General features: G+C 34.4%; 1 long non-coding RNA gene across 1 annotated transcript; it reads left to right on the forward strand.

Annotated features, from left to right (window-relative positions):
• Positions 1–1,985: 1,985 nt before the first annotated feature.
• On the forward strand, positions 1,986–12,857 carry LOC116597838. Its single transcript, XR_004288802.1, has 3 exons — positions 1,986–1,997; positions 7,187–7,191; positions 12,746–12,857. It is a non-coding gene; the product is annotated as an uncharacterized LOC116597838 (long non-coding RNA).
• The last annotated feature ends 216 nt before the right edge of the window (positions 12,858–13,073 follow it).

Consider the following 13,073-nt stretch of genomic DNA (forward strand, 5'->3'; position numbering starts at 1 on the left):
TTATTTTATTTTTTTCCTTTGGAGTACCTTTCTACTGCCTAGATAGGATGCTGCCTGATCCATGAATCACTGAATAAAGCAAATTTGATCTTTAAATTTGCTCAGTTGAATTTTTTTTAACATACCCAACTATAATGGGGAGAAAACTTTTATAAGTTAAAGGTTCATCAGTAAAGTGTTTTTTTTTTTTAAACTTAATGAAACCATTTACTTTGTTTAGTAAAGGAAATGTGAAATTATGTATTATTTTCTCAAGGGATTGCAACAAAATCTTTTGATCTGTTGAAGATAAGTGAAATGTGCCAGGATAAATAATCCATAAATACAATTTAAGAATTCATGAGAAACTAGCCAAAAAGCCATGCTTTGCATGACATAGAAATAAAGTAGTCCTAAGAAATATAAATCAATAGGTGTTTAAAATTAAAATACATGTTTCATGACCACTGAATATGATTCAATAAGTTGAACTTAAATATGACAAATAAACCCAATAATTAAATACTACATAATTATATATTTTATATATGATAATATTAGTATGCATATTTCTTTATTATAATTGTATAAGTATAAAACTATAGAGTATGTGCAATATCACTGTGTCACTAGTTTTTATTAATAATTAAAATTTGCTCCAAGTCCTCTTTTGACACATGATTCCTCCATGAAGTATCCAATAAGGTCTTCTTTTTGCTTTCCACTGGAGCAACACTGGGAATATAATATCTTGTTGGTGAAATACTTTTCTTCCACGAAGGAACTTTATTTGGGAAGCTGAATCCAGGAGGCATGCTTCCTAACATCGTTATATACCAGATGTGCACAAATCTATATAAGGTTCTTCATATTTTTAAATAATTTTTTCAATGAAACACAACCTGAGCATTCTGTTACGGACATGCTAAACGACTCTTTGGTTTATTTTAGATATTTGCGTAAGATTTTAGGGAAACCGCTTAAGAAGGCATTTGACTCTGCTTTAGAACAAAACTACCTATACATGGGTTTAGAGATTTATGAATGTTTTCAAAATGCTGACATGTTGAAAATTGGCCAGGGAGGCCAACTGAACCTGCTAGTTGCTGAAACAGTAGCAATGAGAAATGAACGAAACAGTAAGGAGGAAAGGGGCTGTTCAATAACACTTCATATCCTAAGCATGTCTCTCTGAATGCCACATGTTCTCTCAAGATGTTGAACAGACGGCTTCTATGGGGATGCCCCAGTCATCAAGAGCAGAGTGAAGGGAGGCACCTGAAACTGTGATGGAATCCTTCTGCATGCATCTGCATCGCCCTCCGGCTCTCAACATTCCTAGAACTCAACTCTTCTAGAAATAAATCTCTTCCAGCACACTACACTGAAAATTCACTATTCAAACATGCTGTTTTCCTTTTACTGAATAATTTGTATAAGTGAGAATGAATAATATTGGTCACAGGAGTTACAAACAAAAGTGGTTCCATGGGTGCTTCAAGAGGCAATTTACTTCTGCCAAGGGGCAGCAGCATCCTCTAACTCCACTGGAACTCTAAGAAAGTTATGCTGATCCTAATTCTCCAAACGAAGGGCCTGATTACAGATGGTGTTAGTTCGCAGTTGTAATTTGTTGATAAAATCTTTTACCAAGTTATTTTTTCTAAGGCAGAGAACAAAAGTCAATGAGTACAATAACCACAATAGTATCAGTTTGGGAAGCTTTACGCATAATTTTCTTATGTTATAATATGTGAAGATTCATGGACCCACTTTCAGAAGTAAGTCAAAGTGTTTTGCTCTTCCTCCTCCTCCTCCTCCTCCTCCTCCTCCTCCTCCTCCTCCTTCTTCTTCTTCTTCTTCTTCTTAACTATTAATTCTTCCAGGAGCCCTGAGTTCAGGGAAATGAATAAGGAAATGTCCCCTTGATCTACTCAGTGGATTCTCTTAGTAAAGGAATAATCTCATTCTCTTATCTTGTTTTCCATAAAGTAGGCAGAATCTTAGTTTCAGGGCATGTAGTTTGAGGGCAAATTGTAGCATATTATATGTGAATGAATGAGTAAATAAAATTTCCACTATCTAAGAATGAAACCACAGCTAAAGAAATAGGCTTGGCAGAATCAGAGGAAAAAAAAAAAAATCCTGTTGAGCTTGAATGTAGTCTATAGTGAAAAAGAATGAGAAATATTGCAACATCTTCAAAATCATTCTTTGGATTGGGTCTCCTGCAGCATTTACATGTCATTATTAGATTATAAGATTTACTATCCTGCTTTCATATAAGCGTTCATGCCACACGTAAGCATTCATGTATCCTTCATGAGAACAGGGGTTTTCTCTCTTTAATTTTTATGATTCTACACATTATCTAGCATATACTTTACTGGAAAGTATATGGCTAATTAATAAGCAAGTGTATGAGCAAGTGAATGAATAATGAATGATTTTATTGAAAGAGATATAGAGAGAACATTAGATATATGTGAAATGGTGGAATTCTGAGGGTGTGAAAATGGAAGCACCTCCAATTGCCCCTGCAGCATTTCAGGGTGCCTGGCTGGCTCAGTCAGTACAGCATGTGACTCTTGATCTTAGAGTTGTGAGTTTGAGCCTCATATTGGGTGTAGAGATTAATTAAAATCTTTTTTTTTTTTTAATGCAACTTTTCACAAGGTCTGTGTTACAATATTCTACCAAGTTATATATTTTCTCACAGCCATCAACCTATGTGTTTTTGTTTTGTTTTGTTTCTGTTTTTGTTTTTATAATGAGAGAGAATATAGAAGCTCTCTACTAATTCCTGGTTCCTGGAGATAAGAATGCAGCATGATATACATTAAGGGCTCTATCAATGCTTGTTTGAAATGAAACTTTCTCATCTCTTGATGTTCTTGATGTTGTCTTTCTTGATTCACCACCAAATCATGACCACTGATAGAACTCCTCTTCCTCGCGTAAAAAGAGATAGTCCCCAAAGCGGAGTCTGCGTCTGTCTTCCCCATTTCTTATCAGTAGCTTGAGCTCTCACATTTATACAGATGGCTCATCAGTCATTATTATATCAAGCTCTGGCCTCTCTTTCATTATTTAAGTCCTACATTGTCAATAAGGAATCAAATTCCTTATGCTCAATATTGATGTCTTCTATTTTATTCTCTCATTCCTACTATTTCTTAGTGCAGTATTTCCTCTCAATATCTTTTTACGAATGGTTGAGACATTGATAGCCATTAATACTTCTGATACTTCTGGATATCAGAAGTATCCAACCAATTCTACCTCCCTAGCAACCACCCCCCACCTCAGCTTTTACTGCTTTACTTCACGGTTTCTCTGGCCCTCAGAAGTTTTTACTTCATTATCCCATATCAGTACTCTCCACTTTTGTATCAACTTTTATGTTACTTCCAAGTATATGTCTATAATTACCCTGATTCCTTATAGTGAGATATCAGTGGATACTATTATCCCACCTAAAAATCTTTGGTCATTTTCTCAAGTCTAAATAACTCAATATAAATTTCACCTCCCTAAATCCAAATGGTAGATGCTCATATTTACCTCCCCTTTATGCCATTCCTATATGCTAATTCCAGAAGGAACTGGGGTTTGAGAATGAGACTTGAATTTGAAATTTAAGTCTCTCATATACTAGTAACTCTGGACAACAAAGATAACCTCTTTTAGCCTGATTTGTTACTATAAAATGAAGTTTGCAATGTTAACCTCTGAAACCTCAAGTTTCAGATAAAATAAATAAGAGGAAGTATGCAAACACAGTTTTTAGGATAACACATTATTGGGCTTTCTCAAAAACAACTCCCCTTTTTGACTGTTAAGTTACTTGAATGTAGGAACAATTAATTAATCACAGTGATGTAGATAAGAACCAGATATTGCTGTCAGAGGATAAGAAGTTTGAAACTGTCACTCACTAGTGTTGAAAAATTCAGCTTATTTATCAGAATGGCAGTAGCTCCCTCTGTAAAACAATTCCTGCTTCTCAAAAGTATCCTGAGACCTCCTGTATATAGAAGCACCTAATGTGAAGCTTCTCCTACTGTCGGAGGCAGGCCCCTGGCCAGGGTGGCCTCCGCCATTAAAAGATGGCGCCTGGCTAGTTGCCAGGTTAGGATTGCCTCGTGAGACTAAGCGGAACGCCCAAAGAAGAAGTAAACAGCATTGGTTGCTAGCGAAGTTGTTTGTTTAGGTGCACAGCCTGATTCGCTCCCTCCTGTACCCTGCTCGCTGATTGGTCATGTAAGCGTATGTAAGTGTGTAGACTTGTGGAAATAAAGAGAGAGAAGACGCATCCGAACTGGGGCGTCTTGTCGTCCTTGTGCGCCGAGGGCGATATCCTACAAAGAACAAAATTAAGTGTTTTCCTCCTTTCTCGGTGTTCAGTGTAGTGCATAGTGAGTTCTCATAGAAAATTAAGAAAAAAAAATCAATTAGTGATCTTTGGTTTACTTAATTGTGTTATAGCATTATAAAATGCAGCTTTTAGATCTATGCATTGGTATACTTTAAGAATAGTAAAACAAAACAAAATAAAACAAAACAAACTACCCACTGAAATAATCTATTACTTATGATTTTTCTTTCTGGGTTATGTTATCAAAGATATACAAAGCACCTTATACTTTGTGACTCAGAAATAGTCAATAAAGATTAATTATTCAAACACTGGACACTGATTTCCATTTCCTGAGCTTGATTGTGTTGCTGGATATGTTTTCATGAGTGAAACTACTAAAAAAAAAAAATCAGTTAACCTAAGAAAAGATCTCTTACAGCCAATTTCCAAACTGATAATAACGTGTATCCACCATTACTTGAAATATGCAAATGTTGCTTTTCATTTCAGTCACTGACATTATGTATAGTTAGAGTGAATGGGTTTAGTGAATTCTGACATGCAGTACTGTGGGAAACAGAAGGAAAGTTAATCATTATTCAGCATTTATTTCTCCACATATTTAATTTGTCATAGATTAGGGAAATGTCTTCATTATAGGTATTTAGAATAGATCAGTAAACTCATTTGTGCCGATTGAGTCCACACTGATCTGTGATATTTGGCGCTCCACATCTACATCTGCTTTGAGACTGAGGTGTTAGAGGCTTACTTAGCCGGAGCTGCCTTTGTGTTATAATTGCATGGGCTTACTCCATTGGGTTATGTATACGTTACTGCAATTGAACTAAAACGGGTCTGTTTTTCACCAAGCACAGTTTAGTCATGCATCAATACGTTTTTAATTAAAAGTGTGTGACAGGTACAATAGTGGAACACACCAAATAATTTTCTCAAACATTCCATTTCCTCAAAGATAGGTAATCAGAATCTTGTCTCTGGCAGCCAGTGAGAGTATCTTTTTTATATAGATGTTTGATTAAATATCTAAAAACTTTATGCTAATCCACTGCACTTTGGTTTGAAGTACTCTACTACAGATACTTTATGCTGTTACATCAAAATAAAGCATTTACTCCTGAAAGAACTAAAATAAGTGGCAAGCAATCTGATGACACTTTTATTTTTATTTTTAATGTTTGTAATGAAGAGATGAGAAGTCAGCAGTGATATAAATTGTGGAATCAATTAGAATGTGGTTGTTTCAGGAAGGAAATCACAATACAAAGCTTTGTCACAGAGAGAACAACTTCAGGATGCCTGTGCTAAGATCCGTGATTAATGTGACAGTATTGCTATGTTGATATAGAGATTTTATACAAAGACTAATATCTCTAAATGAATTGTAAACATGAAGTTTGGGTGACTAGCACACACTACAACTCCTTCAATTCTTTGCTTATATCACAGTGCAAATTCCCCCAAAACAGTAGCCTAAGTAAACTCAGTTTTGCTGAAAACAATAAATCTAGTGGTTTAATCACTGGTAGAACAAATTTAGGGCCTTTATAAAAAGAGATTCAGTTTTTTATAATGGTCATGTATTTTCAGATTTGAATTTTTTTAATCAGTGTTTTATGTTTGAATAGTCTGCTAATTATTACAAACTCAGAATAAATTACACTCTTACAACTGGTAGTGACATTTGATTTTGATGTTAATTCCACGTGAGTTGAGGCCATGTAGGAGTGGGTGTTCTCAATACTACTGCATGATTCTGTCGAAGACAACTCTCAAAACATATGAAGTGAACTCAAAATAGAAAGCTCTGGCTAATCCACTGAAATTTGATTTACTGATTTGCACTGGTTATGTGTTTAAAAATTATCTGACTCTTAAAAATATGAAGTACATTTCTATAGAAGATTTTTAAGAAGCCATTTTTTATATATCCTGTATCACTTTGTTATTACAAAGTATCACAATATGTTAGATTGTTATGGATGGACAATGTTTTTAAATAAAACAATAAAATATTAAGGAAAACTATGGAAATTAAAGAAAAGTTAAGGAAAAATGAAAAATATAAAGGAGATTTCTGAATTTTATTTTAATCTGTTAATAATGACATTGCTAAGATTGAAGCATTCAACAGAATGAATGGCATTAAATAAAGAGATGACATGATGCATATTCTGAAAAAAAAACATGTAATTTTGCTTGGAAAACAAAATTTTACAAAGAATGCCTCTGTAGAATAATGTTACATTTACAAGCATGCAAAAGGAATCTCAATTTAGTGGAAAAAAACTAAGAATTTTAAATTGGGATACTTCGTGTTTATATGTTGTGCCATTACCTACTGTCAGTGATGTGGAACTTTATAAATTTATTCAATTTAAATTTCTCATATATACATTACAGTAAAATTGTAAGCAACATAGAATTACTGAGGAGAGCTAATTAAATTGTGCCCATTTCAAGAGTTTTACTATTTGAAAAATTATACATACATGATGGTTAATTATTTCAAAAAATTTTATTAAGCATTTGAGTTTATCACACTTAAACAGAGTTATAGAGTGAGTGGAGATAGTTAAGTAAAGGGAGAAATATGCCTGGAAATATCATGCACAGAATGTAACTTATGTCATGATCTTTACATACACAACTCCAGGATTAGGGGGTAGGTATTGGCCAAGAAAGTTCTATTTACATGATACTCTTATCAGAGTTATGCAGTATACTAACTGGCATGTTTATATATACAGTAGTTCTGCTGAAACCAGGAACAGCTTGGTAATTTCCAAAAGTGAAATAAATCCAGCGTAGGTTGACTTTAATAAGCTGGAGTGACAAAGAGCTGGTAATAAAGAGGAGGCTAGGTGAGATAATTTAGGGCTCTTGCGAGATCATTTTGAACATCTTGAGAATGTTGTACTTTCATCTAGGAAAAAAGGAAACATTATGGTTTGAAAGAAAAAGTCAGAGTTGTGTCCTAAAAAGAAAAATTTGGCTGTTGTCTAGTGAATGGTTCTGATGGGTAAAGTTTCTAGTTATGACAAATTACAGTATTTTAGTTCAAAACAGTGATGTCCTTTGTTAAGAATGTGAAGATTGAGTAAAGTAAAAATTGTGAAGGAAAATTGGGGGCCCTGTAAACAGGATTTGAAAGAAACAAAGTTAGCACTATTTAGACTATGTTGTGTGAGTGCTGCCTCATAAATTATTAAAAATAAATCAAAAATATGGATTGATGGTTAGGTATGTACAGAGCTGCTATTCCTTCAGTTATAAACCCAACACAATATTTTCTCATCACTGTAACAGCTCAGAGAGTAAGTCTAACATTTATTTTTTACTTCTGTAGCATGGTTATCTGTGATATACTGCACAAGTTTGCTGCACCCTTATCTTCATACATGTACTAAACAGCAGAAAATTTGTCCCACTACAAAGTAAATTGGCAAAACGTGCCGCTGTATTTAATTGGTAATCTCTATTGAAAGACATTGATATTATGCAGTGTCCAATATAGTAATCTGATTTTTTAAATTATGGTTGGTTTGCTTTCTCAGAGTGAATTTTCACATCTCATTGATAAGTGGTAGTTAATGTTAAATGACATCTTTCTAGTTGTGTGATTTTTCCTGTCTTGGGAAGTAAATTTAATCAATTCTATGAAATTTTGTCACTTGTCGCCTATTTTCTAAAATGAATTTAACTTACCAAAGAGGTCCCTATACTTTATTCAGAACATTGCAAAATATTCCGTGACTTTCTTTCACTATTGTGTAAATTTGCAATTGGTGATATATTGGCTTTAAAGTCAATGAGAGTAGAGAGCCCGGATACGGACCCCCAACTCTATGGTCAAATAATCTTCAACAAAGCAGGAAAAAATATACAGTGAAAAACAGATAGTCTCTTCAGTAAATGGTGCTGGGAAAATTCGACAGCTATGTGAAGAATGAAACTCGACCATTCTCTTACACCACACACAAAGATAAACTTGAAATGTATAAAAGAGCTCAATGTGAGGCAGGAATCTATCCAAATCCTAGAAGAGAACATAGGCAGTAACCTCTTCAACATCAACCACATCAACTTCTTTCAAGATATGTCTCCAAAGCCAAAGGAAACAAAAGCAAAAATGAGCTTTTGGGACTTTATCAAGATCAAAAGCTTCTGCACAGCAGTCAACAAAACAAACAACAGTCAAAACAGATAATCACATTAAAAAATGGGCAGAAGACATTAACAGACACTTCTCCAAAGAAGACATACAAATGGCTAACAGGCACATGAAAAAATGTTCATCATCATTAACCATCAGGGAGATTCTAATCAAAACCTCATTGAGATACCTTCTTACACCAGTTAGAATGGCCAAAATTAACAAGACAGTAAACAACAAGTGTGGAGAGAATGTGGAGAAAGGGGAACCCTCTTACACTGTTGGTGGGAATGCAAGTTTGAAAAACAGTGTGGAGATTCCTTAAGAAATTAAAAAATAGAGCTACCCTACGACCCTACAATTGCACTACTGGGTATTTACCCCAAAGATACAGTTGTAGTGAAAAGAAAGACCATCTGTATTCCAATGTTCATAGCAGCAATGGCCACAGTCACCAAACTGTGGAAAGAATCAAGATGCCCTTCAACAGATGAATAGATAAAGAAGAAAACGTCCATATATACAATGGAGTATTATGCCTCCATCAGAAAGGATGAATACCCAACTTCTATATCAACATGGACTGGACGGGACTGGAAGAGATTATGCTGAGTGAAATAAGTCAAGCAGAGAGGGTCAAGTAACATATGGTTTCACTTACTTGTGGAATATAAGGAATAACACAGAGGACATTGGGAGATGGGGAGGAGAAGTGAGATGGGGGATAATCGGAGGGGGAGACAAACCATGAGAGACTGTGGACTCTGAGAAACAAATGGAGGATTTTGGGGTGGAGGGTGGGAGGTTGGGAGGGCCTGGTGGTGGGTATTATGGAGGGCACGTATTGCATGGAGCACTGGGTGTGGTGCATAAACAATGAATTTTGGAACACTGAAAAGAAATAAAATGGAAAAAAAAGTCAATGAGAAACAAATTGATCAGCTTTCTAATAAAATTCAATTTTTAGATATTTATCATTTTAATTACTATTTGCCTTAATGAACTGCTTTTGAATTGTTGATTTATTTTAATGAATTGCTGATACAATGAAGCGTGATTAGAATAACCAAACATGCAAATTCAAAACTACAACATACAATTGAAATGTTAAATAAGATTTTTTTCCTATTATTTGAATGTTAGTTGAAACACACTAATTCAGGAGACATACTTATGAATAAAGTATTTGTTGGAAAATATGGAAGTTTTTATGAAAATGAAAACCAATCTTACCTTTCAAATATATGAAATGTATATAAAGAAAAACAATTACTGATTTTTTTTTTTTTCTGAACATGGTAAGCCTGAGAACCTCACAATATGTCTTCTAAGGTTGTCAGTGACTTATGAGCCATATTTTGAAAATTATTTTCCTAAATGACCTATGTGTTCTGTAGAAAGTATAGGCGAATTTTACTATTGCTATCATATTTTGGGTTCCTCTAGTTCCTTAGATGCTACAATTACAGATACCATGGATTTTCTACTACACATGAGTGATTACCGTCTGATTCTGAGTAATTTTGTTTGTTGTTGTTTTTAATAAAACTCTTGTTGCAAGAGAGAGCAGATTTCAGAAATACTTACTCTGGAAAATTTTGGGTTTCGTGCATACTTTGCAAGATTCCCAGTGGCCTGTACATCAAATATATACTGGAATGCTTGATTAAAGAGAATCTTCATTTGACTTTTTCTATAGTCTAGAACACAAGGTCATATTTACTGAGCAAGGATAAATTGTTGCAGCAAAACCATCCCATTTAGTGACTGAATAGAACTTTTAGGTACATTGACCCCCACAAAGTCAGTGGCATTGCATATGCATTCTATAAATTTTTTTTGTATTTACCATGTGATGTGCCTTGTTATAAACATTCAGAATAACAAGAGTGAAACTTATCAAACACTAATATGATTTTTCAAAATCCCTAGACTGAATTGAATTATGATGTTGTTACTTGCAAACTCTCTTCCACTTCTTCTAATTTAATAACCATCTAAGTTTATAGTAATTACATATTTATGTCTACAACTATAAATGAAGTCTGGGAGTCAGGCATGACACTACGTCACCCACAGTTAAATCCCCAATATCCAACAGAGTACTGATTCACATAAGATAGATGCTCAAGAACTCACTTTTGAATAAAAAACAGACTCAAAGAATAAAATTGAATCAAATGTGACTTTTGTTCCACTTTGGGGTTAAAGGAGAAAGATGAGTCTAGATAATAAAATAAATTATTTAATATAGAATCAAGATTTTTCATTTTAATCCTTCATATCTAATCAACTTCTTGCCTTAATATCCCTGTGATTTGTTGTTAAATTTTTTTAAAGATTTTATTTATTTATTTGACAGACAAAGATCACAAGTAGGCAGAGAAGCAGGCAGAGAGAGAGGAGGAAGCAGGCTCCCTGATGAGCAGAGAGCCCAATGTGGGGCTCGATCCCAGCACCCTGGGATCATGACCTGAGCCGAAAGCAGAGGCTTTAACCCACTGAGCCACTCAGGCGCCCCTGTTATTAATTTTCTATGATAAGTTCAGTATGTGTCTGCATGTGGTTCTATGTGTCTCTTTCTAAGTATATATAATGTTCTCATTAAGTCAAGTGATGTCCTCATAGTTATGTTCTGTCTTAAAATATTTCAAATCCGTTATTAAATTAGCTGTCCAGAGGATGTTTATACTATATGTGCTTGAATTTAGTTACAACAAGTGAGTGAATCATAGTAGTGTTAAAGCAATTGAAAACGCTGAGGCACACAAAAGTCAAATGGAAATATATATATATATATATATATATATATATATGGTAATTTTAATTTTATATTGAAACATGCACTCATGTTTCTAACATATAGTAAATTATTTAGCTACTAATCTTATACTAAACTTTTAGTGTTATTTCTGATGTTCTTCCTAATAAGAAAATAAAGAGTTCAAAAATTAGATTATTTTCAACTCAATCGTTTTCCTGTTCTAAGTTAAGATATGGAGCTAACCTCCCATTTCACTAGTTTGTATTTCAGTTATAATCTAATAATGCAATATTGTATGTCTTCTATCAGGGAAATAATTAGAATTAGGCTGAGAAGATAAACAAAAATATAATTTCTAGATTATCTCTATCTCAAGTTTATTTTTGGATGAGATTAGTTATGAAAGGTCAAGACTCTGAAGAGGGGTGAAAATAACACTGAATATTGAATGAATCAGAATGATGAAGCTAGAAAATGATGTTTCTGCCTACCCTTGATTACCTGCTAACCCCGAGGATATATTTGAGTCTGAAGTGCAAATCAACTACAATTTGGATAATTTTCAGTTTATACTGTTTTAGAACAGAAAAAAGAAGGGGGCTCTATTTCTAAGTAGAGTGTAGAAAGTTGCAAGAGAGTATTACCCATTATCTGCCAAGGAGAAAGGCCAAATAACCTACAAAATTATTCTACTTTTTGAGGTTGTAAGGTAACCAAAAGTACTGAACTCCAAAAGGTGACAATCCCTTCTGAAGAGACTTGGAACAGATGAACTCTTTAATCTTTGGCAGAGATGGGAAAAGAAGGTGAGTGCTTTATTAAGTAGTTGGAACAAAATATCTGAAATTATTAATTAATTCTTAAATATCAAATACGGTCTAGTGTGACAGAAAAGGAGCAATAGAAGTTTGCAACACGAAGTTGAATTAACACTCATTTCCAAGCTTCTTTACACTGGCCTCTAGATACGAATTTGCACACATCTTCTAGATCCTTCTGTCATACAAAGAAAAGAATTAAGCTGCTGTAGGAGAGCCAGGAAATCTGTCAATCCTCATGCCCCAGATAAAGATGCTTGGCTTCTAGTTGGTAGGAATAAAAGCAAAGTTCTCTGCCTTGGGGGAGGTACAGAAAATCTGCTTGGGCTGAGAATCTGCATTAAAACGAGGCAGGGGACTGCTTCCACTGGACAAGGAGCAGGATCTCTGTTATTATAAGGCAGGGACTTCTCTAAAGTCCCTAGAAAAGTACTAGTAAAACAAATCCAGAAACATATAAAAAAAGTTCGTTTTGTCTAAACTGTAATTTTTCCAGGAATGCTAAGGTTACTCAATACATAAAAATTAATCAATATAATTTCTCATATCAAGAAGCTAAAATAACAGATTCATATATGCATCTCAATAGCTTTAGAAAATAATCTGGCAAAATTTAAAATCTATTCATGACTTACGGGATGCTGAAGTGGCTCAGTTGGTTAAGCATCCAACTATTGATTTTGGCTCAGATCATGATCTGAGTGTTGTGAAATTGAACCCCATGTCGGGGTCCTTGCTGGACATGAAGCCTGAATAAGATTCTCTCTCTCCCTCTCCATCTGTCCCTCCCTACCAGCCCCACCTCTCTCTCATAAATAAGTAAGTGAGTAAGTAAGTAAATAAATAAATAAATAAATAAAATGTATTCATGATTTAAAAGACAGAGTAGAAATAGAAAAGAATAGGGACACCTGGATGGCTCTGTAGATTAAGCATCTGCCTTCGGCTCAGGTTGTGATCCCACCCAGAGTCCTA

The sequence above is a fragment of the Mustela erminea genome, chromosome 8 (genome assembly GCF_009829155.1).
Source record: "Mustela erminea isolate mMusErm1 chromosome 8, mMusErm1.Pri, whole genome shotgun sequence".
NCBI lineage: Eukaryota > Metazoa > Chordata > Mammalia > Carnivora > Mustelidae > Mustela > Mustela erminea.